This window comes from Nipponia nippon, unplaced genomic scaffold, assembly GCF_047370975.1.
Source record: "Nipponia nippon isolate SJK-2023a ecotype South Korea unplaced genomic scaffold, ASM4737097v1 scaffold_4, whole genome shotgun sequence".
NCBI lineage: Eukaryota > Metazoa > Chordata > Aves > Pelecaniformes > Threskiornithidae > Nipponia > Nipponia nippon.
In genome coordinates, this window is record NW_028262358.1 from 114176354 (window position 1) to 114200088 (window position 23735).

Here is a 23735-nt window from a genome sequence, read left to right on the forward strand (position 1 = left end):
ACAGGCAGTAATAAGAATTTCTGTTAAGATGGGTTATGGAGGCTGATAATTTAAGCATGTTCAAAAAGCTGTTAGATAAATTCATGGACAATAGGTGCACAGTCAGACTCCAAAAGAACTATGCGGGGATGGACCCTGTAATATCCCTAATCTAATTTGGGGACACAGCAAGGGTGATGGCCTGCAGAGAGTGGGGATACTCACACTCTCTTCCCAAGCAGCATCTCCAACAGCCACTCTTGGGAACAGGATAGACGAAGCACTGGAGTCACATTATAGGTAACTCCTTATGTTCCTATGCTCTCTTGAACAGCTGAACTGCTCTGCTGAAGAGCTTATGTGCAAAACAGAGTCAGAATCTTTTTTTTTCTTCTCCTTCTGTGCCCTATATATGTCTGAATCACTATTTATCCTAGAGCTTTAGAAACAGAGCAGGCTTGCATGCGACTGTATGATCATAGGTTCATGTCCTTTCCCTGCATTTTTCAGGGCACTGAAAACCATGAGGCTGAGATGATGTAATACTGTGTTCTCAGTTGCAGGATGTGCAATGACTCCCTGTATTATGTAAGTTATGAAAGGACAGTGGACTCATTCCAGCCTTGCTATTTCTGTACCATGCTTAAGTACCTGGCAGATTCTAATCCTAAATGAAAAGTGAATGACTCTCCTGCAAAGATTGCCATTTCCTGTTATTTCCAAAACGATATCTTGAAAATTAGTTTCTCAGAGGATTCCGTGAATATTTCTTAATACTGTGAGATCTAGTCATTTCAATTTACATACACAAAACAGATCTGCTCCTTTTGGATACAGCCTAGTCCACCCTTCAACTGCCTTTTGGATATGCATTGACTTGCGTCTTGATTGATAAGATTGAAGAGCCTGTTTCTTGCCTTCTTGCAGAAAAATATTTAAAAAGCTGTGATAAATGTTCTGCGACTCAAACTAAAAATGATCTCTCTCCTACATGTGGATAAACGATTTCCTAGGCAACTCACAAAAAATATTACATACAGAGATATTACTGAAGGCTTTTAATTTCTTTACGACTTTCATGCATTCTTTCTTTTAAGTAGTGAAAACTTATTTCAATTACATATGCGGAAAAAAAACAATTAAAGGATAAATCTTGCAGAAATTCTTGGCACTGCAATGGAATTTTTTATGTAGTTTTTTTCCAAATTGTGTTAGATGGATTAAAGTCCACAGCACTTTGTGGGTGTCAGAGAGTACTGCTTAACATCTTATGAATATAATCATTACAGTTAAAATAGATATCTAATTGCTAATAAACATTTTTATGATGAGAAGCTAGGTTGAATTACTGGCTAATACAACAGCGTTTGTGTGTTTGACTAGGGGATCTTACACCTACTGCTTAGCAATCTCTTGATGCTTATTTTCAAAGGCATCGCTGGATGCATATGCTATTCAGAACACAAAATGTATGGGCATTCCCTGAATACTAGGATCTCTCTCTTCCCTTTTCTCTCCTTCACTTGTTCTGCCTATCTCACTGGAGGACAGAAGCCTGCTCCCGTTGCTTACATTAGTTTGCATTTGTGTTGCCGGTGACCTACTTTCAACAGATGGAGAGAGAACAGCCCATCCTTATCTTGGTGGTTAGTGTACTCCTCTCTGAAATAAGCACTTGCATTTAAATCCTACAAGTTCTCTATCTCAGACAGGCTTAAAATGGAGGTCCTGCATTTCAGTAAGTGCTTTCAATAGCAGGCTGCATAACCCCTAGGTGGGCGTCACCACCTTACCGCTATCTGTGGAAGTTCAAGCTGTGAATCCCACTTTCAAGTAAACACCGGCTCCCAGGCTGCGGGTCTGTGCCCGAGCCTGTCAGACAGCTGGGTGCCTGGCCACAGTCCTCAGTCCTGCAATGTCTGTCTCTGATTTAGCTTCAGTACCTACCTCAGCAGTATAAAATCTTCTCCCAGAGCTCTTAGCTGTCGAGTCTGCAGACTTCACTGCAATAATGCCTACATCTCCTTTTGAATATAGCCCATGGGCCTTGTTGGCTTAAGTTCCCTTCTAAAACATCAGAATAATGTTACATTCCTATCATTTAGGTTAACTACATTAAAGATAGTGAGAAATGCAGCCATTCTGGTCAATTCTTGCATGGTGATGTACATCCTCAGGACGGCTAGACTGTCTGTCCATTCCTTTTTTGTGCAAAGGAGCTAGCTTACCAAACCCCCGCCTCGGTCCAGCTGTGCAGTGAGACATAATCAGCCACTTCAGTGAAAGAAAGAGGGGCCCACTTTCTGCAGGAAGGCTTGTCACAGATTGCGCAAGACGATGTGCTTTCCTCAGTGCTAAGCCAGCCTGCTCCAGCATGCTTTAGCAAGCCCTGTGCTGCTGAAGGTGCCCTCTGGAATTCTGTCATGGTTTAAATCCTATTTCACATGCTGCTCAGTGATAGTCTTTTTGGGTCAGCATAATCCTGTGGGGTTGTCTGTTTTTTTTCCCTATGATATCCATGTTTTGAGTCCTCTTTTTATTCTTTTGGCTCAGCTTTACAAAGCCACAGTGTGCACTTTTATAGCTATGCAGATGTTACTTGATCTAATCTCTTCTGTCTCCTATGCTGCAGGTTCTACTTTGACCAACTGTTCTTATTATCCTACAGCTCTATGAAGCGCAAGCTGAACAAAACCAAAGTAGTAACTATGAGATGGTGCAGCTGTTCAACAAGTGATGTTTCTGTGGTGATCTTCTTCTGACCCTCGTTTCCAGCTACCTAGGACTTGGGGAAGAATGATAAAGTGTCTCACAACTTGCTAAAACTGTCATCTGAGAACTGCTTGACATTTATTCATTTGGTTTTTTAATGTTCCAGTGGAAAAAGGGGACGTATTGTGGCCAACTCTGGCTGCGATCCCCTTTGATTTTTGTTCTCTTTGATCTCTGTCCCAACGAAAAAGGTCAAATATCAGAACTACTGAAGCTTTTTCTTCTCTCAAGATAGGCAAAAAAATACATGCACTTGAGGAGCCTGTGTTTTTTACCATATCACAGATGGTTTTTCATCTAGAAGCTCTGTTTGGACTCCCGATATTTCTAGTCAGTAATTGCTTATTCTGCAAACATTTCTGTGCATTACAGTGGAAGAAATTCTGGAGTTTGGTATCAACTAATGGAAGGATAGAGACCACTGATCTTTGTTTTTAAGGACAGCTCTCAGGGAAAGGCCTGAGATGGCTCTTATTTACTGGACCGCCTGAAAACAGCCAAGGAAGCTATGCAGTAGGATTATTGCCTTCCTTAGGTTTTAGCCAGTTCATGTAACAGATAGAGGCCAACCCTGCCCTCATAAACCCTGCTGCGCATCCCATGGTACCTGCTTCTTCCATTGACTGGAGAGGGAGAGAAGACGACTACAGACTAGGCCCCTAAGGGCCTAAAATTAAATGAAGGGTATCCGTGACTTAAAGTTCAGAAAGATATTTTCAAAGACCTTTTGAACTCAGCCTTAATTTGCAATTCAGGGGCTACTTTCATTTGCAAGTGCGTGACTGAAATCTACTTGGTAGGTAATTCTACTTGAACAACCTACATTTCATAGCAGATTTAAGGAAAGGAAAAAACTTTTCCTCTCTACAGGCTGTCTCTATGAAAAAAATAAATTAACCTCTTTTCAAAAGAGCTTTATAAAAAAATAAAAAGTTTATTCATATGTTGCAAAATCAACAGCATGTTTGTTGCAGTAGCCACAAAAATGGTGTGAGAAATCATTCTCAAAAGTTAGCCATAGAACAGATAATGAAAGGAAACATGAAAAAAGAGTTAAGCAAGCCCAGTTGCTACTTGTATATTGCTCCCATAAGGCCCAGCCATTAATTAACACTAGATATGAAACAGTCTCTGCAAATATGTTCCTGCAGAATTTTAAAATGAATAATAGCTTCTGCACTGGGGTAGGCTACGAATTCTGCTTATGGAAACTCCAACTGATTTTAAAGCCTTCCTGATTTATCACTAGATTCTCTCTCATTACCAAGGCCATATGTTAAAGGGGTAAAAACTGACTATTCCTGGTCCCCACCATGCTGAGTTCCCGCCAGTCTGAGTGGGAGGATTGCCTCCAAGGATGTCAATGCTCACTGGTATAGCCTGTAACTAACAGCAGCCCAAAGGCTGCAGTGAATTACTACAGGGCCCAAAAACAATGCATAACCACTTAGACTCGGAAAGACACATTTTTTATGCAACAGAGACAGAGGGTGTATGAGAGACCCTGTGCCTCCACCTGCTAGAAACTGAGAGTCTGGGGGTGGACAGGGAGGGGGAAGAAGGAGAGGAAGGTGTTTCCTCAAACCACCCCTTAGCTTTGCTGCAAAAGATCGTAAGAAGAGAATTCATCGCTGTATAACAACTGGGTAACAAGAATCTTATTCTTTGTTTAGTGGAGTAAAATTTAGAAGCCCAGAGGCAAATGAGAAAGATAACACCTGTCTTCTTTAGAAGCTTCAATTTCTGTAACCAGGAAAAAGCATTCCACAACTCTCTAGCATGGGGAGCCAGGACATTCAAACCAGCCAGAGCTTTGAAGGGATTTGCTGTTCTCTTTAAGTGAACACACCAAAAATACCAAGAGAGCTTTGAATTGCTAGGTCATGATTTATGACTCTTTAAAGAGAGAAAAACAAAGTGGGACAGACTAAACTAAAAAAAAGAAAGTTTGAAAATAAATTTCTTCCCTGCCTGCTATGTCCTTGAAAGTTGTGCCTGTTTTTCTAGTCTTATTTTGAGTCCAGCAATTTTTGGGGGCTTCCTCAGCTGCAACAAATTCAACACAGTCCCTGCTGCAGCCTTTGGAAAATCCCTGAGGTCTAGCTATGGCCACTCCCAGATCTTCTTAGAAGTTCCCTGGTCTCTGTTTGTGTTTCAGTCTATTTGCTCCTATGATCCACCCCACCCTCCCACTCCACACTGAACATCAGAAGTTATTTGTTCCCTCTGCAGAGCAGAGATCCAAACCCGTGTTCAGCAAGCACAACGCTGACAGTGCAAAAGCTGGCAATCTGTTCCCAGTTTTTCTCAGGATCTCTGCCTCCTCACCTCATGCTCTACAAGCTTTCCCATACAGATGTCCAGGTTCATTGCACCTAATCAAAATGCACATGCAGCAAAGAGAGATTTCCAAAGTCATCGGATCTTATGTGGAGCGAAACATCATCTTGAAGTGCTTTTTCCTTCCCGCTGACTATAGAGGGAGACACAGATAACTACACTTCTAGCCTAAGTAGTACATTGCTGTGTCTAACATTAGATGAGATTAATTTGGGCCATATTACTTAAATATTCCATAAAGACATCTCAGCACAAACATTAGTTGCATTCTGTGCCACATCGAGTACCCATCCTTCAACCAGCTATTTTCAGAGTTGGGGAGATCCTTTTGGATACATTTATTCACTCAGAGGTTTAAGTGCAGGCATGGCATAACATATCTGTTCCTTTTTTGCAGCATATGGCTTTGATTTGCACATCTTACACATATCTTTGAGAAATCCTGTCTAAGCTTGAATATTGAGGTGTGAGAAATGTGGTAATTTAAGGGTACATATACAAGAATAGCAAACCGTGGTGGCACCTGTCACTTCTCCTTTTGACCCATGCTACAAGAATTAGTCCTCAGACCACACAGAATTACTGTTGAATGAAGGTTCACTACACAGATAACATTATAGCACCATCACAAATACCAGTATTTGCTTTGGTCTGATGGGTACTGCTAGTAATAGAAATTGTGTCTAACTCCTCACCAAGTAAACTCACTTGTGTCCTGGAACAAAGTGTCTTTTAAACTAGAGTCCGATGTTATCAGAGGATTCTCCAGTAAGGTCAGCTTTATTAAGTCAGTAGAATACAACTGTCGGATAACCAGGATTAGTCTCAGAAGGTTAGGTTCTACAAGAGTTTTAGGCATACATCTGACAGAAAAAAAATGTGCTTCCAGCATTTGCACCCCAGTGTAATCTTCCACTTGGAACTTCCCCAAGCCCTGCTGGTGCCTACGTCTATGCTATAATCATAGAAATAATTAATCCTCATTCTGGATTCTCCCTGCCCCATTACCCTGTGATGCCAGGTCAATTGGGTTTTAAAACATTCCTCAGATTAAACTTTCTGCAAAAGGTCATGATGATGATGGTTGATGAGAAGCTCAACATGACCCGGCAATGTGCACTTACAGCCCAGAAAGCCAACCGTATCCTGGGCTGCATCAAAATGAGCGTGGCCAGCAGGTCAAGGGAGGTGATTCTGCTCCTTTACTCTGCTCTGGTGAGACCCCACCTGAAGTCCTGCATCCACCTCTGGGGGTCCAACATAAGAAGAACATGGACCTGTTGGAGCGAGTCCAGAGGAGGGTCACAAAGATGATCAGAGGGCTGGAGCACCTCTCCTATGACGAAAGGCTGAGAGAGTTGGCAGTGTTCAGCCTGGAGAAGAGAAGGCTCTGGGGAGACCTTATAACAGCCATCCAGTACCTGAAAGGGGCCTAGAAGGAAGATGGAGATGGGCTTTTTACAAGGGCACATACTGATAGGACAAGGGGTAATGGCTTTAAACTGAAAGAAGGTAGATTTAGCTTAGATATAAGGAACAAATTCTTCACTGTAAGGGTGGTGAGGCCCTGGAACAGGTTGCCCAGAGAAGCTGTGGATGCCCCATCCCTGGAAGTGTTCAAAGCCAGGTTGGATGGGGCTTTGAGCAACCTGGTCAAGTGGAAGGTGTCCCTGCCCATGGCAGGGGGAGTGGAACTAGATGATCTTTAAGGTCCCTTCCAACCCAAACCATTCTATGATTGACCTTCCGGAATCACATCCACGACCATTCTACCCAATTGCCAGAGCAATTAGCCGTTGGGCAGGATTTTATTTCTTTTCTCCCTGCTGGTTTCAAAGCAGAGACTTGGCCACACACACCAGAACAGTTTTCTAATTCTCCAATTTCTTGTTTCTCTGAGAAAATTACCCTGAATCTTTCATTTTGACATTCTTTCACTTAATTTCTTTAATTACTGATAGAGCCAGAGAGAAAGGTTGACTTTTTAGGCTCTTGGTCTAGAAGCACTATGAGTACTGAGACAAAAGAATCACATTCACATTCCTTTTCCAGGGATTAATTAAATACCCAAAGCAGAGCAATTTCCATAGAGTTTCTGAGTGTTGTGCATCCCTGCAATTACGCAATTCCTTACATATACTCTTTCCAGCTATCCAGAAAGAATGGTCAGAATATGCAGGGGTCTCTTATCATCCCCCATGAACTCCCTCATGAACCACGAGCTGTATACAGATTTTGCTTGGGGGAAAGGTTGTTTTTGTGATTTTTGTAATGTTTTTGTTTTGTTTTTTTTTTCTCCTGCTTTGAACACTGAACTCCAGAAGAATTTTAAACAGCAGCAGTAACCAATTCTGGCAAATTTTCACTCATTTTGTTGCTTTTATTTTACCTAGACTTTTCTCTGTAGATATCAGATATTGGATGCTATGCATCAAGGTTTCCACAGAGCAGAACACTCAAGAGTTAAGCATTTCAGCACTGAAGTTTGTAATAGTGAACTTCCTTTGCAGATTTATCTTCAGGCATACTGTGAACTTAAGTCCTCTATAGCCTTTTATAAAAGGCTATAAAGGAAATGCAGTTTGTGAGATTCTGATAAACAAGGAAAGCTGTGTACTAAAAGCTGAGCCATGTTGAAATGTGAGCCTCTGGGAATACCATTAAAAATAAATCTAAGACAAAAACCACACAGTTCTATAATGCTTAGATATACATTCTCTTAACACAAATAAAACTTCTTTTTCAAAACTCTGAATGTGTTATTCTCTTGGTCATGGTCTTCTATAACTAAATCTGAGAAAGCAATACCACCAAAATCATCTGGTCTCTGATGAGCTAGAAATGTATAGCTATTGGTACTGTGTTCTAGACAGTGGTCCCTTTAAATATATCTTCTTTAACAATTCTTTAGAGATAACAGTAAACAAAAAAAAAAATTCCAGCAAGCTATGTGATGAGATATAACAGATGGGACTGCATAACAATTTTAGCTGATGCTACACAAAAGCACTGCTCCCTGCTTCTTCTGAGCAAGGAGCCCATGCTGCCGCACAGCTTTGCTGATTTGGCTTCCAGGTGGAAGCGAGGAAATGTTCCTTCCTCGGAAGAAATCCCAGCCACTATCATTTCAAAACAAAACACTCATTAGTAAGCAGGCTCTGAAAATCTCTTTACACTGAGTTTTGGTGACTTTCCAAAAGACAGTCCCAAAACTTTGAGTATTTCCTTGTTTATCTGCCCTGAACAAAACAGCCATACATTTTAATTTCAGACAGCACTGGACAGACAATGTACAAGCCAATGTACAGCCAAAATGGCTTTTCAAAGTGTTTAGTTTCTCTGTTGCTACAGCTTGATGCAGATGTCCCTCTGACCCCAGTCAATTTTTATAAGCGTGACAGCTCATGGGGAACACACTCTGTTCAGATACAGAAGAGAGGTAGAAGGAGGGGTCATGATCTGGAGGCTTCCCCCTACTCTGCCTGTGCACTCATTCAGATCTGTGCAGAACTTTATTCTGTCAACAATTTTTCCTATAAAAGAGATGAATCAAACTAAAATCTTTGCAGCTTGTCTCCCTCCCTCTATTTTCTTGGATCCCAGATTTCTGCATTTTTTTTAAGTACATCAAGAATGATCTTTCATTCAAGCTATACCTTGCTTTTTAATGCATTAAAAGGTATACTTTAGCACTTGGAAGAAAATATTTTGAATTAAAATGGAGGATTCAAAGTGAATATTCCAGTGCTTGCTTCTCCTCCTGTTTCCTTTTATACAGGAATAACTCAAGGGGAATGGAGTTGCAATTTACCAAAGTTAGCATAAAAAAGGTCAGAGTCAGAAGGTCTGAAATGAATATATTGGTGCTTAATGTAGCTAGCAGAAAATGCTCAATAGACTCAGGTTATTATAGCAGAATGGCTTGTGATGACCGTAGATTGTAATAGTGAAGCTATCAGAAGTTTGTGCCATATGCTTTTAAAGTGTCAGTCCTTTCTTAGCCTCTACTTCTGTTCCAACTGCTTCTCCAGTCACATGTGTCCTTCTGATCACAACACACTTGGTAGTCAAACAGATACAATTATGTACCACAAACTCTGGGGCCAAACTCTGTGCTGCAAGTGGGATGTTCTGGTAATAACATCAGATGTGGGAAAATACAGCACAGCCACAAGGCTAGAGGGACACAGCAGGCTTCAAACCATTCGGAACAAAACAAACCGTATTATGTCCATGAGCTGAACTTAAATAAAAGAACTCTTAATAGAAGAATTACTTCCACGTATCTCCAATTTGTAAGTTGACAATATAGTTTAACAAAAGTCTGTTTCTTCACATTTTTACTGTCATACATAGGCGAGATCAAAGGCAGAAGCTGACCTTTAGATATTGACTGAGGTGACAGTGCAGGAATGGGCTGTGAAGAGACATTAATGAGGATCTTCATTATTTCTTCTGCTACACAGGGTAGGGCAGGCATGCAGAAATCATTCTGCAAAATGTTGATTACCGATGACATTGAACAAGCTCATACATATCCAAGATAATTCTTGTATCCCAGATGAAGCTTTTATTAATGGCTGTTATAAAGACCTTGAGTGTTTCATGGTGTTTTTTTTTTCTTTGACAGGTAACTTCTCTTGAGAGAGGATAAACATGAACTCAGTAGTGCCAGTTATCCCTAGCTGGGATTGAATTCTTAGTTACAGTAAAGTCTTTTCACATCACTGCAATAACGTGGGGGTATCATACCTGCCTTAGGTCCCTTTATACAGCCAGAGGAATTAAAGGCATCACACAATGAATGCGAATCCAGCCTTTACTTTTTAATCAGTTCATTCCTTCTCACAGAACCAACATATTTAAGACAACTCTGACACACTTTGCTATACTTGCTTCTCCAAGTGCCCTCCTTTTCCCTTTCACCTGTAAACTTCCTAAATGCACTATAAATACCTGCTGCTTTTTTTCTTTCTGTTTCATCCCAGTGTCTCCCCAGTTCATCTTATTCCAGTAACATTTAAATCAAATTATTCTTGTCAATAGAAGTTGCCTAAATATCTGAGGGAAGGTATGAGGTAGGTGTCTAAGCTCCATTGTAGACAATGAATTGAATTAGTACAGTCAGTGGAGCCTAAAGAGAAAGTCAGCTGACAAGAAGCTTAATTCAGTTGACTAAAATGTAGGTACTGAGTGCTATTTTAGATGCTCTAAGGAACCTGACACACATTGTTATTAAGCTGTCAGATATGACAAAGTATCTACTAGACACCACTTTTATCCTTGAGCAGTAGATGGAGACCAGGTAAGATACCATAGAGCATCTCAGGCAGCCCTAGATGCCAACATCTAGGCACCGGTATCCTGCTCTGGGTATCTATTTCACAGTGAAATATGTTCTTTAAGACATATTTATAATCAAGTTGCAGCTTTTTTATATTCTTTTAGAAAAAAAATGCTGTTATCCCTAAAAAAAATGCTGTTATCCCAATTTAATTTCTACCTTACAAATTTTGAAACTAGGAAGGTCTTCACATTGGTAATGTCAAGAGTTGACTGAAGGGAGCAGGAAGAAAATGCTTTGCCTGCATAAAAACTAGAGACAGTTGTCTTTCATCAGTTATTCAGAAGAAGAAGAAGGAGAAAAGCTTGATGTAGGAGATGAAATGCAAACTCTGGGCAGATCTGTTCTGACTAACGTAGGACCATGGAGCACAGTACCAGTTTACATCTCTTCTGCTAAACAAAACTGCAGCAGAACACATTCCCTGGTCCTTTACTTTACTGGTATAGCATGATCATACCCATACATTATCTTACCATTTATAGCAGGGTAACTGCATCCAAACTGTGGAAAATAGCTCCTGTTCCGTGTTATTTCCTAAATGGTGCCTGAAATTGTGGGACTTGCTAGTTGCCTGACTGTCAGACACTGTTCTAACAGTTTAACGTGATCAAGTTCCTTTGTTTAACTCAATAGTGCTGACATCCCAGGCATAAAAAGAACACTCAGAGATGACACAAGCTTTGCAAAGAAACTAAATGAATTTTTTTTCATCATCTCTTGCTGCACAAGAAATTGGGTGGATTCTCACATGAGAACCCTTGTGGGGAATGGTGGGACAGAGCAGTGAACTTCTCTGAAGTTGCAGGAACAGAGGACGTGAGTATGGTATAAGTAGACCGAATGAACTCCAATAAATCATCAACACCAGACAGAATTCATCCAAGTATTCCAAAAGATCTAAAGGATGGAACAGCTGAACTACTAACAGCAGTGTGTAACCTCTCACCGAAAGCTTCCTTGATACCTGAAGAATGGAGACAAGCAAACATGACACCAATTTTTAGAAGAGATTCCTGGGAAGGTTGGGAGAACTACAAGCATGTAAGACTGCGAGCTGAACAAGACAAAGCAGTAGAATCTATAATAAAAAAAAACAGATGTGAAAAATAAAAGTCTGAGAAGAATCACCTGTGAAGGGGACACTTGCCTTGCAAACCTCTTGCAGTTCTTTGAATGAGCCATCTGTCACATGGATAAAGATGAATTTTCTGAAATTCCCCAATTCTTTTGATAAAGTCTCTCACCAAAAACTTTTAAAGAAATTAAGTAGTCACAACAGAAGTGAACATTTGGTAGCAGAAGAGAAAATGTGCTAGCTATTTAATATGGCTAAATAATTGGCTAAAAGATAAGAAACAGTTAAGGTTTCCTAATACTGGAGAGATGTCAACAGTAATAGAGGGCTGAGCTGTTTAATAGTTCTATAAAAAAACTGGAAAAGCAAGTGAGCTGTGCCATGACAAAGTTTCATGATGTTACAAAGTTATTCATCCTAGGAAGAACAGGGTCTAATTGTGAAGAATTACATAGGCCTTCACAAGATTCAGTATCTACGCAATTAAATGGCAAATGAAATTCAGTGTACATAAAGGTAAAGCAATGCACATGGGGAAAAAACATCCTCGTTGCTCATAAAAAATTATGGGCTTTGAGCTGAGCATTACCACTTAGCAGAGAGACCTTGGAATTATGACAGATAGTTCCTTGAAAATATCAGCTCTGTATTCAATAAAAAAAAAAAAACACAACAAAAAAACTTTTAAGAATTATTAGTAGAACAAATACCACAATGCCACTATAGAAATCCATTATTCACTCATCCAGGAACACTGTGTTCATTTCTGGTTTGTTTTCTAACGAAGGGCATATTCAAGCTAGAGAAGAATTAGAAAAGGATGATCAATGGTGTGGAAGAGTTTCCATATGTGGAATGATTGAGTAGGCTGGGGGTCTTCAAACCTGAAAAAGAGATTACCTAGGAGCATATCACAGAGATGTACAAACCATACATGGCATAGAGACAGTGGAGATGAATTGACTGTTTACTAACTCTTCCTGTATATGTTTATTCCCAAAAGGAACTCGGTCTTTTGGACTGAAAGATTATACAGTTTAGATTACACTAAAGAGTCAATCAGTGTAAAAAGGGCTGCCTAATATTCTTGATTTATTTTGCCTTTTTAGTTCTCAATTTTGCAATACTCAGAAGATAGCCATTTTTTTTTTTTGTGGACAGATAAAATGGACATATAATTCTTTGCATATTTCTTTTATAAAAGTCCAGTATTTGGGCAATAGGGATCATAGAATGTGCTGCATTAACCTTATATTATGCAGCATCCTTTTGTGTGATGGGGACATGTTGAATTATATGGGAAACTGGGAATGATGAAGCATTATTATTAGTAGATTATTATATTATTCTTCAACTTTCCATATTCTGAAATAATTCTAAAAGCAGAAATAAACCACAAAGGAACACTATACTTGAGAAAGAAAAATACTGAAAAAATGTGCATCATAAGAGGAAATAATACGTTGGTGAGTGTGCACACCTGCCTTTGTGGATAGCTATAGCTATGTTATAGAGGTACTTTTGCTAAATCTGTGATGCTACAGGGCAAAACAAATATAGGCAGAGCTAATAGTTTTTATTAGACCAACAGATATGCTCAGAAAAAGCAGAAAAGCTTTCAGGCACGCAAGCCCTACAGATATGAAAGAAGCAGACAGAAGTCTGCTTCCAGTGCTTTATTAAAGCACCGGCTTCCTGCAAGTTCTGCCTGCTAAAACCTAGACTCAAGCCAGAGTTTCTGGATCCCAGCAGATGTACACAAATGCTCTAGGGGACAGATGATCAGTGTGGCTCCCTCCAAAGCTAGGAGAAAATATGGAGGTAAAAAGAATGATGGTTTAATGGAATGGAAGGAGAATCAGATAAAAATCTTTCCTGAAGTCCTGCCATCTTAAACTCATCCCTTCCATACTCTTTTTTTTTTTTTTTTTCCTACCAGAATCCATCTTGCGCTTTCCCATTAACCTCTCTGAGATTGTCGTGAAGAGTAAGGACACTCACTCTCTGTTCTTTCAAATATGACTGTGCTGGAGAAGGCACAAGAAACCTGAACATTATCTTAAAGAAATTACAGGGAAAAAAAAAAAAAAAACCACAGATGGGAAAGAAGGCAAAATAAAATGTATTTGTGCTCCAGAAGCACTATAAAACAACTGGGGCTTTGTTAGAAAGACAGTTGTAGCTGAGGATTTACGACTCACAAACAGATATGTGTGAAATCTTTTCAGAAAGGAAAATCACTTGGTCATTTTAATGTTCAATTTGATATATTTCTGCCACAGAATTAGCTTTTTACTACCAAGAGCAGTCAAAATATTCACATTTCTAAAGCTAGTCCTTTGATTTGGCATCAAATTTATGAATGCAATTTGCATACAAAAAATGAAACTTACACAAAAAAAAATCTTGTCAAATACCATGAGAGGTAAACAAGAACATCATCATTTTAATACAGATTTTCAGCACAATTCTTTTTCATAGGACTGCCAGGTGGGATGATGCATTATGCCACACTGACAGAAATGGAAAAGCATCACCCCTGACCTGAGGAACACACTGTAGGCACCATGTTTTCACTGTAGATAAGTTGCTACACTTTTCAGAGCATTAAACTGTTTAAATTAACCTTTGAATTTTCCTTGCACATATTTCTCTATAAGCTGTTTAAGCTGCTACAGCTCAGTGCAACAATGAAAAGCAGAACTGTAAACAACATATTTACCGTCAGCATTTCCACTCCATCTAATCTTCTAGATTTTTGTTACTTTCCATCCATGTGAATGACAGATTTAGCCCTTCCAGAATTACACTATTTTGTATAATAAAAGCCATGTAATAAAACCCACACAACCATATTTATTGATTTTTATTATTTCAATGCTTTCTTTTAAAGTGCAAAATTTTCATCATTCCAGATCAAGAAATTCTGGTGCCAAAATGCAAGCTTGAGCAATCCCATTCTTCATATTTTGTGCCTGTTTTCTTGACTCATGTAGATTAAGGTAGGACTTTTCCATAAGCATCAGAGTATGTCCTCTCTCCTGCATCCTCCTTCTGAAATGATAGTCCCTTCTCAGGACATGGTATCGCTCAAAAAATGGGTATTGGGGAAAACCTCTGTATTCTTGCCCCCAGCTGACTTGGCTCCCTGTTATGACAGAGTTAAGTGGAAGTGATTCCCAGCTCTCTAACTGCATGGTCTGCTACATGCCCCATGCAAGAAGGGGTTTCCTTACTTCATAAACATATGCATTAAAAACATATGGGACTTTTTCCTATACTTCCCGTATTTTTTAATATGGAACATGGGATGTAAGACTGAAATAGAGGCAATTCTCTTGCTACCCATTCCCTTCCCAGCTCTGCTCCTTACAAGCCTAGAAATGTCTCTTGGGCATCAGTAGCGGTGAGCAAGAAGGACAGATCCCCCATCAGCTTTCCCTTCTCCAGGCTGAGCCAACCCCGCTCTCCCAGCAGTGGCACTCCCCCAGATAACTGGTTTTCTTTTATTAAACATCACCATGGGCCAGTGGCTGGTCAAAGTCCTGCACGGTCTGTGTCTATCAGCATTATAAATCCCTTTTGTGGATTGCTGCAGGGATGCTGGTATATTATTATTATGGAGACATTTATGCTAAATGCTGCCCTAACACACAGAATTCAATAGGACAGTAATACTGTAAATGAAGACAGGCTTCAAATGGGTTAATTGCTATGGAAAACTAAAAGTGTGCACACCATTTTTGATAAAAATTGAACCTCAACAGCTTTAAATAACTTGTCTGAGGTCAGAATGAACTGAATTATGAAATAAGGCTAGTGAAATGTCAATGCTAATTAGGGGTTGTTGTTAAAATAATAGCACCACAGATGAAAAACACGTATTCAAAGAGTTCAGTGATAAATGCTAACCAGGAGAAACATATTTGGATACTATGATGTTTTGATGATAGTATTTAAAGATGAGTCTTGAAGAATTATTTTCTTGACAATTAAGACCATTTTATATAAGTATCACTAATGCCACAACAAAAGATATCACAGAAGATAAAGGGGCTTCTTGTTATGAGGAATTTACAGACTAAGTGCTAAAATTAATTTCTAAGTCTCCATTTTTCAATTATGAATACAATTAATACAGAAATAGTCAGTGAGCAAGGGCACTGTGTCGCAGTAGTTTGAAAGCATTTTATTTTACCTTGCATTTCAGAGCAGTCTAAGCAATTAAATTAACAAAATGTTGTAAAAAAACTCAAATGGCATTTTGTGTTGTTCTGTAAATGTATGCTTTCATATTTTATTTTATTTTAGGGTTATCTGGGAGGGTCATCACTAAAGGAATTGAATTACATGCTTTTGAATTCTATGGCATATTCTTTTCCTGGTTTTATAATTGCAGATTTGTGTATATAGCTCAGGAATACTTCTGTGAAAACTGAACCTGAAATATCTACTTTGGTGCCCTGGAATAGCTGATAACCAAACTGTTTCCTCAAGTGTCACACCTTCCTGAAAGCTTCTTCTGCACTGATGGATTCTTTCATTCATTTGTTCATTGAAAAGATCAATGTTAATCTTCTTTGTCAAGGAGATGAGTAAAGAGATGAACATGGCTCTTGGCAGCTCTTTGAGCGCTGCCACTCTTGCTCATTTCTATACCAATACAGGTAAGACCTTCTTCACCAATGCCAATATTATAGACACATCAACCCAGAAGCTTCCCCTGTTAAAATACTTTATTTACGTATATTCATAGAGAATAGAGGTGGGCTGTAGAAATAAATTTTGCTTCTGGATTACATCAATCTATGGTGTAAGATCAAAGTCAGATCAGAGCTAGGCTGACAATCAGACTGAAATTTCATGAGAGGCTCACATGAAGTTTGAACCTTATATGAAAAATCCATTCCTCTGGTATTCAAAGATTTTCATATTCAAGATTACCTCTTTTGCCTCTAAATTAAATGAAAATAAAAGAATTCAAAGCGTATTTAGACCTTTTTTTTAATTGAATTTGTTTCTCTCAGTTTGAAAAGAGGAAACATACTCTTAGCTTTAGCTGCTGTCTTGTTTCTTTTATATTTACTTATTGAGGGCTATTTATGCCTAGCAGTGTAAAAGACAGTGCTCACTTTTCATATTGATCCCAAAATTGTTCCTGTATAAATAGGAATTGCCTCATCTCAGCAGCCTGATCTTAGATACATTTTAAAATAAGTAGTATTGAAGAGGAGAAGGAGAAAGAGCAAGAGAACAAGAACTGGTATGAACAGAAATCTCTGGAGGGATACTGTATTTCCCTCTTAACCTGGCCAAACCAGGTGTACACACCTTTCCAATTAGCAACAACAAACCAGAGAAAGCAATCTGGCTTTCAAGCTCACTGTAAAAATTTGGTAGTCCAGGTATCCTCAGCCACATACTTTGAAATACAGCTACAAACTCTGAGGGTAATTGGGTGTGAAAAGGCAGTCACATCTATCAGGAGCTTGGGTCACTTGGGGATGTCACACTCTAGCACAGAGCTGGAGCGTTGGATTAGTGAACACTGACAGTTGTTACTTAACAACTAGGGTTTTATAATCTAGAAAAAAAACAACCACGTGTTGGTGTTAGATTATGTAAAGGAAACTCTTTAATCTCCAGTAGCCACAACGTATTCCTATTCCATTCGATGCAATGGCTTTAATCTTTGCTAAAATGCGAAAGTGATTTGGTCCATATTAATTAAATCACGAATGCCCCACTAACATGCTAAGCTCCTCACGTGTTTCACTGTGTTAAATCTCACCAGACAACACTGTCCTGACAACATACAAAGTTATTTTGCCTTGCTACAGAGCAGTGTCACCTCTTACAGAACCACAGGCAAGTCTCTGCTAATAAAAGAAACAGGGCTGGGGCATGGGCATGGGGACTTGATCATCTGTGCTGTTAAACTGTTAGACTGCTCCCTGACCTTTTTGGGCACCGTTCAGAAGTTAACAGAGGCTGGGCAGCACTTCCAACATGCAGTCTTCATGTTTTTAAGGGTAAAATGATTTAATAATACAGACATGGGCTATTCTATGCTACAGAATGGTCCCACACTTGTTTAATTTCCTGGTACAGACATAGCCACAAGGTCTGCCTCTCTCCTCCTTCTCCACCACTAGCTAGCTAGTTATTTCTCTTTCCTTTTCAAACCCTCCTTTCAAAAACTCTTCTGAAAATTGTCAAAATATCTCTTACCTGTTCAAAACGGGCTTGAAACCTGGGCTCATCGCACTGTGGTGAGATTTCTTAAGAGCAGAATGAGTATGAACCTGAATGCAAGGAAATTTGAGCTCAGTTGCTATCTTCACTAAGGGCGCTACTTCAGACATCGAGGAAAATAATTAGATTGTGGGTAAACCTTGTGTAGAACAAAATAAATCTGAAAATAGATTATATTCTTTGTATATTTCTCTTGAATAAAATACATCATAATATTGATATGCATTGACAGCATTAATAACACAGATGTGTTTTTGTATTCTGGTATTAAGCAATACCTAATATTTTTAATTATTTTTTTCTGATTAGTTACTTTCTGGACATTAGAAAATATAATATATGGCCTAAATCAAATATAAAAAGTATTTTTTTTTATTTTTTAACTGTTTAAATGGTTGCATGAGGGAGTTTCATAGAATAAAAAGAGATCAATGATCTCCATCATAAAAGAAGCAATAGGACTTTAGTGATCTAAACTCTATTATGCTTTTAAACCCTTTAGAAAAAAAATTTACATTGCCGGTGAAAGATAATCTAAGACTTAGAAGATGGTCTTAGTTATCATTTACAGGCAATGTCTGTTAAAAATGCATATATTTTTCCAAGTCTGAATTTCCCCACCTAAAATTTCAGTGAAAGAGGAGGGTTTTTTATTTTTTGTATATTCCACACAATATATTTAAAATATTTAAGTACCTAAAGCAAAACATACTTGTACTTGTTTTAGTTTCTGAGGTGTAAATCCAGAGACTAAAAATCCAGTTGTGTGGATTTCCATTGACACTAACAAGACCTACACCTGCAATCTGGAGAGTTGAGCTGAACCTTTGCAACATGGGAAAAGAAATTTCCTTTATTTCTAAATTAATTCCTCCACCCCAAGAGGCAGAGCACAGCCTGCACACTGTACTCATGCTATGCATCTGGTTGTAAGGCACTCAGTTGTCCTTTATATTTCTAATTTCTCATTGTTGAGATTTGCTCACACATGCAAAGGGAAGAACAAGCAAAGCAGGCTTTGTGTTATCTTTGTATTTTCCAAGTGATGCAAAACAACTGTAGTATAGTGGTTAATCTACTCCAAAATGTGCTGTGATGATACCCTGCAATACTGACCCAGACTACCTTCACATTAATCAAGTGTGTCTGACCCAAACCGCTGATTAGTTTGGGAAATGGTGAATAGTAATAAATACAATAAAAAAGTATGTTTGGATTCAGCTCAGACACATAGCAAGAACATGACAGTAATTACTCATCAGCACTTTCACCTGCAATTACATGCAAAAGGATTTGTATTTTATTAGGTATAACATGCAACTATATAGAATCATAGAATATCCTGAGTTGGCAGGAACCCACAAGGATCATCGAGTCCAACTCCTGTCCCTGCATAGGACAACCCCAAAATTCACACCATATGTCTGAGGGCATTGTCCAAATGCTTCTTGAATGTTGTCAGGCTTGGCACCGTGACTACCTCCCTGGGGAGCTTGTTCCAGTGCTCCACCACCCTTTGAGTGAAGAACCTTCTCCTAATGTCCAACCTAAACCCTCCCTGGCATATCTTCCTGCTGTTCTCTCTGGTCCTATCGTTGGTCATCAGGGAGAAGAGACGAGCACCTGCCCCTCCTCCTTCCCTTGTGAGGAAGCTGTAGACCGCAAAAGGATTCGCCTGCAACTATATGCAGAAGAATTTGTGGTTTACTAGGTACAACAGGTCTTCCAGGAAAGGAGTGAGGCACCTTGACAGCCCATGCATGGGAGAGTCAGAGCTGGCCCAGTCATGCAGTGCTTTTCCAATGGATAAACAGAGGATTTAATTTCCTAGTGCCTGTCAATCTCAGACCTTTCACAAACACAGATAATGCTTTTAAAGATAAAACACTGAATCATTTAAATCTAAGAAACTGGCTGCCAGTTATGCACATTAATTGCTTATCAATAATAGTTTCATTTAAATACATTATGTTTACAGTGGATAACTGGCAGCTACCTCACCGTCACTGCTAGTGGCTCTATTAATTCTTTGTGGAGCTTGTCCTGCAATTACTGATTTTCCAGGTGAGCTGATAAGCAACTGAAAGCTGAACAGCTACAGTGAGATTTCTGAGGCATTCTCTTCTGTTAATGATGTCAGAAAACAATCCAGAAGGCTAACAAATTCTTACAGTAAACTTCGGGTTTTTTGCATCCTCTTTTACTTTATTTTTAATAAAAATTACTTGAATTTTAGGATGTTGATATTGGAATTAGAGTATGATCTTGGTAGAGATAAAAATCTTACTATTGATTGCATCTCTGAAATGGCAAATGATAGAGAGAAAAGAATTTTTGATAGCCAGGTACAAATTTTCTCCAGTTCCTTTCCCTAAAAGTTTGAAAAATCTATAAAATACTAGGTAAAGAGCTTCTTGCTATGATCTACTCCAATAAAAAAGTTTGCAAGAACTCTTGAATAAATTATGACCATTTTAAATATATATTTAACGAAAAGGAATACCATAGTATCTCTTGCATTTCTATGCCAATTTCACTTGGTAACATTTTTGTAATTCCAGTGGAAAAAAACACAAACTTAAAAAAATCAGAAAAAGCAGAGAGCTTCATATCCTGCTAGCATAGTGACTGCAAACCAGTTCCCAGGAAATAATCAGAACTAGAGGTAAAGTTGGCAAATTAACCTGATTCACCCTTTTCTCTGTGCTGCAGGACAGTGAAAATGGGAAGGGGGAAGTGGGAGAGGAGAGGGAATAGAAAAGAGGGCTGCAAAAAAACAGGCAAATGACTGTCCATGCTGAGCACATGGATCGCAGACAGTCACAGATGCAAGTTAGCAATGCTGTGGTTCTTTTTTAGGCTTCCTAAACACTAATTAACAAAACCTTAAAAGCAAAAAAAAGCCCTGAATGATAATATTATCCCTTCAGTAAACAAGGGTCTGAGAAAATATATAAGATGAAGAGTTTTGACATTCTCAGTGCTTTCCCTGACGTTAAACTGGAAGAGTTCTTGCAAATGCTGTATTTGATGAGACAGGACCAGCATGTCCTCTTTTGGGTTTACACCATGGATGAGGAATAAACACTTGGCTTTGTTTTTCACTTTTTAACGGAAAATGATGAACACACCATTTCTGGTTTAATATAAGTGCAAATATATGGTGAGTATGGACTGAGGTTCCAGAGCAGGAAACTACTGCTTACTGCAAAACTGGACTGATGGAATGATGTACTCCAGAAGTGTCAAACAATAACACTACAGAAGTTAAGAATGTACATAAAACCTAACTTTTATAAAATCTGACTGCTTTGACATCTTTTCAAGTTAACTTGGGAGGAGGGAACATACAAACTGTAAGCAATAGTGGAGCTGAAAATAGAAATCTTTCAGGAAGAAAACATTACTAATTATTAAAATACACCTTTTCAACTTTTATCTCATTTTATATTTTACCTCAGTTTCAAAAAAAACATGGATGACTTTTAGGAAGTAGTTAATATTTACATATAGCTTGACAAAACTGAATCCCAGTATATACATAACCAGAAGGTTTCAGCATCATTTATTTATCTGAATCAGTCTTTCCCCAGTTCATTCTACCAGACTGTAAACTCCTAAGGACTGAGTTCCAGCTCCTCATTTACTTCTGCAAAACATGGACTAATAATGTCTACCCACACAGCTCTACTACTTTTTCCTTCTATTTTCTCTTTTTAGATGATCACCAAGGTTTTCTTTTCTACTGTCACTGGTTATGCACTAGTGTTAGTTCCCTGGGGTTCAGAAAGTGATTTCTGAGTTGCTGTGGAGTTAGCCGAAAGCTAGATTCATTAATTTCTATAAACTGTTTGAGTGAATCATTTCTCATACACTAAGACAGTTCCTTCCACTGTTATAAGACAAATTTCAAATGTCACATGTAACATTTTATTTTTGTGTGAAATATTAAATCTCAGCAGATATAAAGGATCAAATTAAAGCCTGCTCTAATTTAACTGATTCCACCAAAAGCTCACCAAAGTTCAATTTGCTTTCGATCTTCAAACACTAGAAAAGATTGGTGTGATTACATGGACTTACATAATGGAAAATATATATACCAAAGTGTGTAAGTAAATTACGTAGTTATTCTTGCATTAAGATACACTGAATTACAAAGCAGTTTTTAAAGTTGGGTTTTGGTTGGGTTTTTTTCAGAAAATACTGGTTTATTGGAACTGAAACTTTTTCCCAGTGTGTGATCTTTCCCAATCCTTTCATTGGGACAATTTTCACAAATAAAAATTTGAATTACACAGCTTACAACATAAAAACCTATCCTTCACTTATATTTTAATTTTTGGAACACTTTTTGGAGATGTGAGAAAATCCACCTAGATTTCCTTAAGTCAACTCATGTTACATCTACATGAAAGAGGATTTTTGGCATGCTCTCTTTTTCCCCCATACCCAAGAATGAAAATAACCTTGATTTAATCGCAGTTTTTTGAAATGCTGATATTTTACAAAACTATTTTCCACTGAGACCAATAAGCAACATGAAGGGTTTTTAAGAGGAAATTAATGGTACTGTGAAAACACACATATCAATATGGGGAATATGTATATCAGGGGAGGGTAAGCTTCTCATTCCCTTCACCCATGTAGTATGTTTAGTGTCCATGGAGGATAGTAAGCTACTTGGGAACTTACCGCTCTTGCTGACTCCAGAGATACTTCCCTTTTTAATGAAAGTTTAAAATGTATTATGGTAACAAAAGCTTTAGACTTTTTACATATATGTATACATTTTACATATATTCACAGTAAAATGGAGAACGTTGTATTCTTTCCGCCTGAGACAGACAAATACTGAACAGATATTTCCTATAGCTTTGTGGCAGAGAAGATTTCCACCAGTACAACATGGAAGTTGCTTGCACTAGGACTGTAGTTTCAGAATTTCAGTACCCATTATGTTGTTAGAAATGTTTGCAGAAGAACTTCAATCAAGACATTTTATTTTCTATTTTTAGGTTTCTAAAATTCAAGTAATTATAGTAGATAGACAACTGAATAATTATTTGACCAACTTTTTGTGCAACCATGCTGCCTTATTATACAAATTAAATGTATAGCTAAATCAAATGGGACAATATGGGTTTATTTTGGGCTCAGTTTTCATCCTAACAGCAACAGTATATATCTTTTCTGTGCATTTTATTTACTGAATTGGATGAACAATTACCATGTAATGGTTATAAGGCCATACAAACAATACTTACCCAATACCAATGCCCAGATCCAGGGCAGCCTTTGATTTGTTTGCATAGATGTGACTTCTGCATCCAAATAATTCTCAGGATCTCTGTTGATGGTGAAAATAAATCCCAGTGGATGACTGTTCCATGCCAATGGGTGCTCTTTGACAGTCAATATTACATTTCTTTAGAACAATTCTCCTCCAAAACTCTGAAGGGGAAACAGAACAGAATCCAATTTGCAGAGAAACCAGGAGAGGAAACAGCCAGAAGACTTTTGCCACCTACGCACGCATTAACCTTGTTACAACTTTTGCCTGACTCACTGATATTTGACATGTCTTTTCTTATATTCTAGGATTTCTTTATTGGATGTAAATGTGTGTCAGAGAAGATCTTGGAAACAGAGGTTCAACAGAAGTACTGTTTTTAAGTGTCTGTCCCGTAAGGACTTCATTCAATGCCCACCTGATCACGTTACGCTGCACATTAGCATGGTGTGTTCTTTCTTTCAGATGAACTGGTATTTTTGCCATTTACATGTAATTACATAGAAACAGGTTGTTCTTAGCTTCAAAAGAAAAAAAATATCTATCTACCTAGAACATTTACTACTTTGCATCCTCTTCACTAATTATCTGATCAAAAAAACTAGGTTATGATAGATATGCCTTTCACTTTTTTGCCAAAGTAATGTTCATTCATCCCTTTGCAATTTTACTGC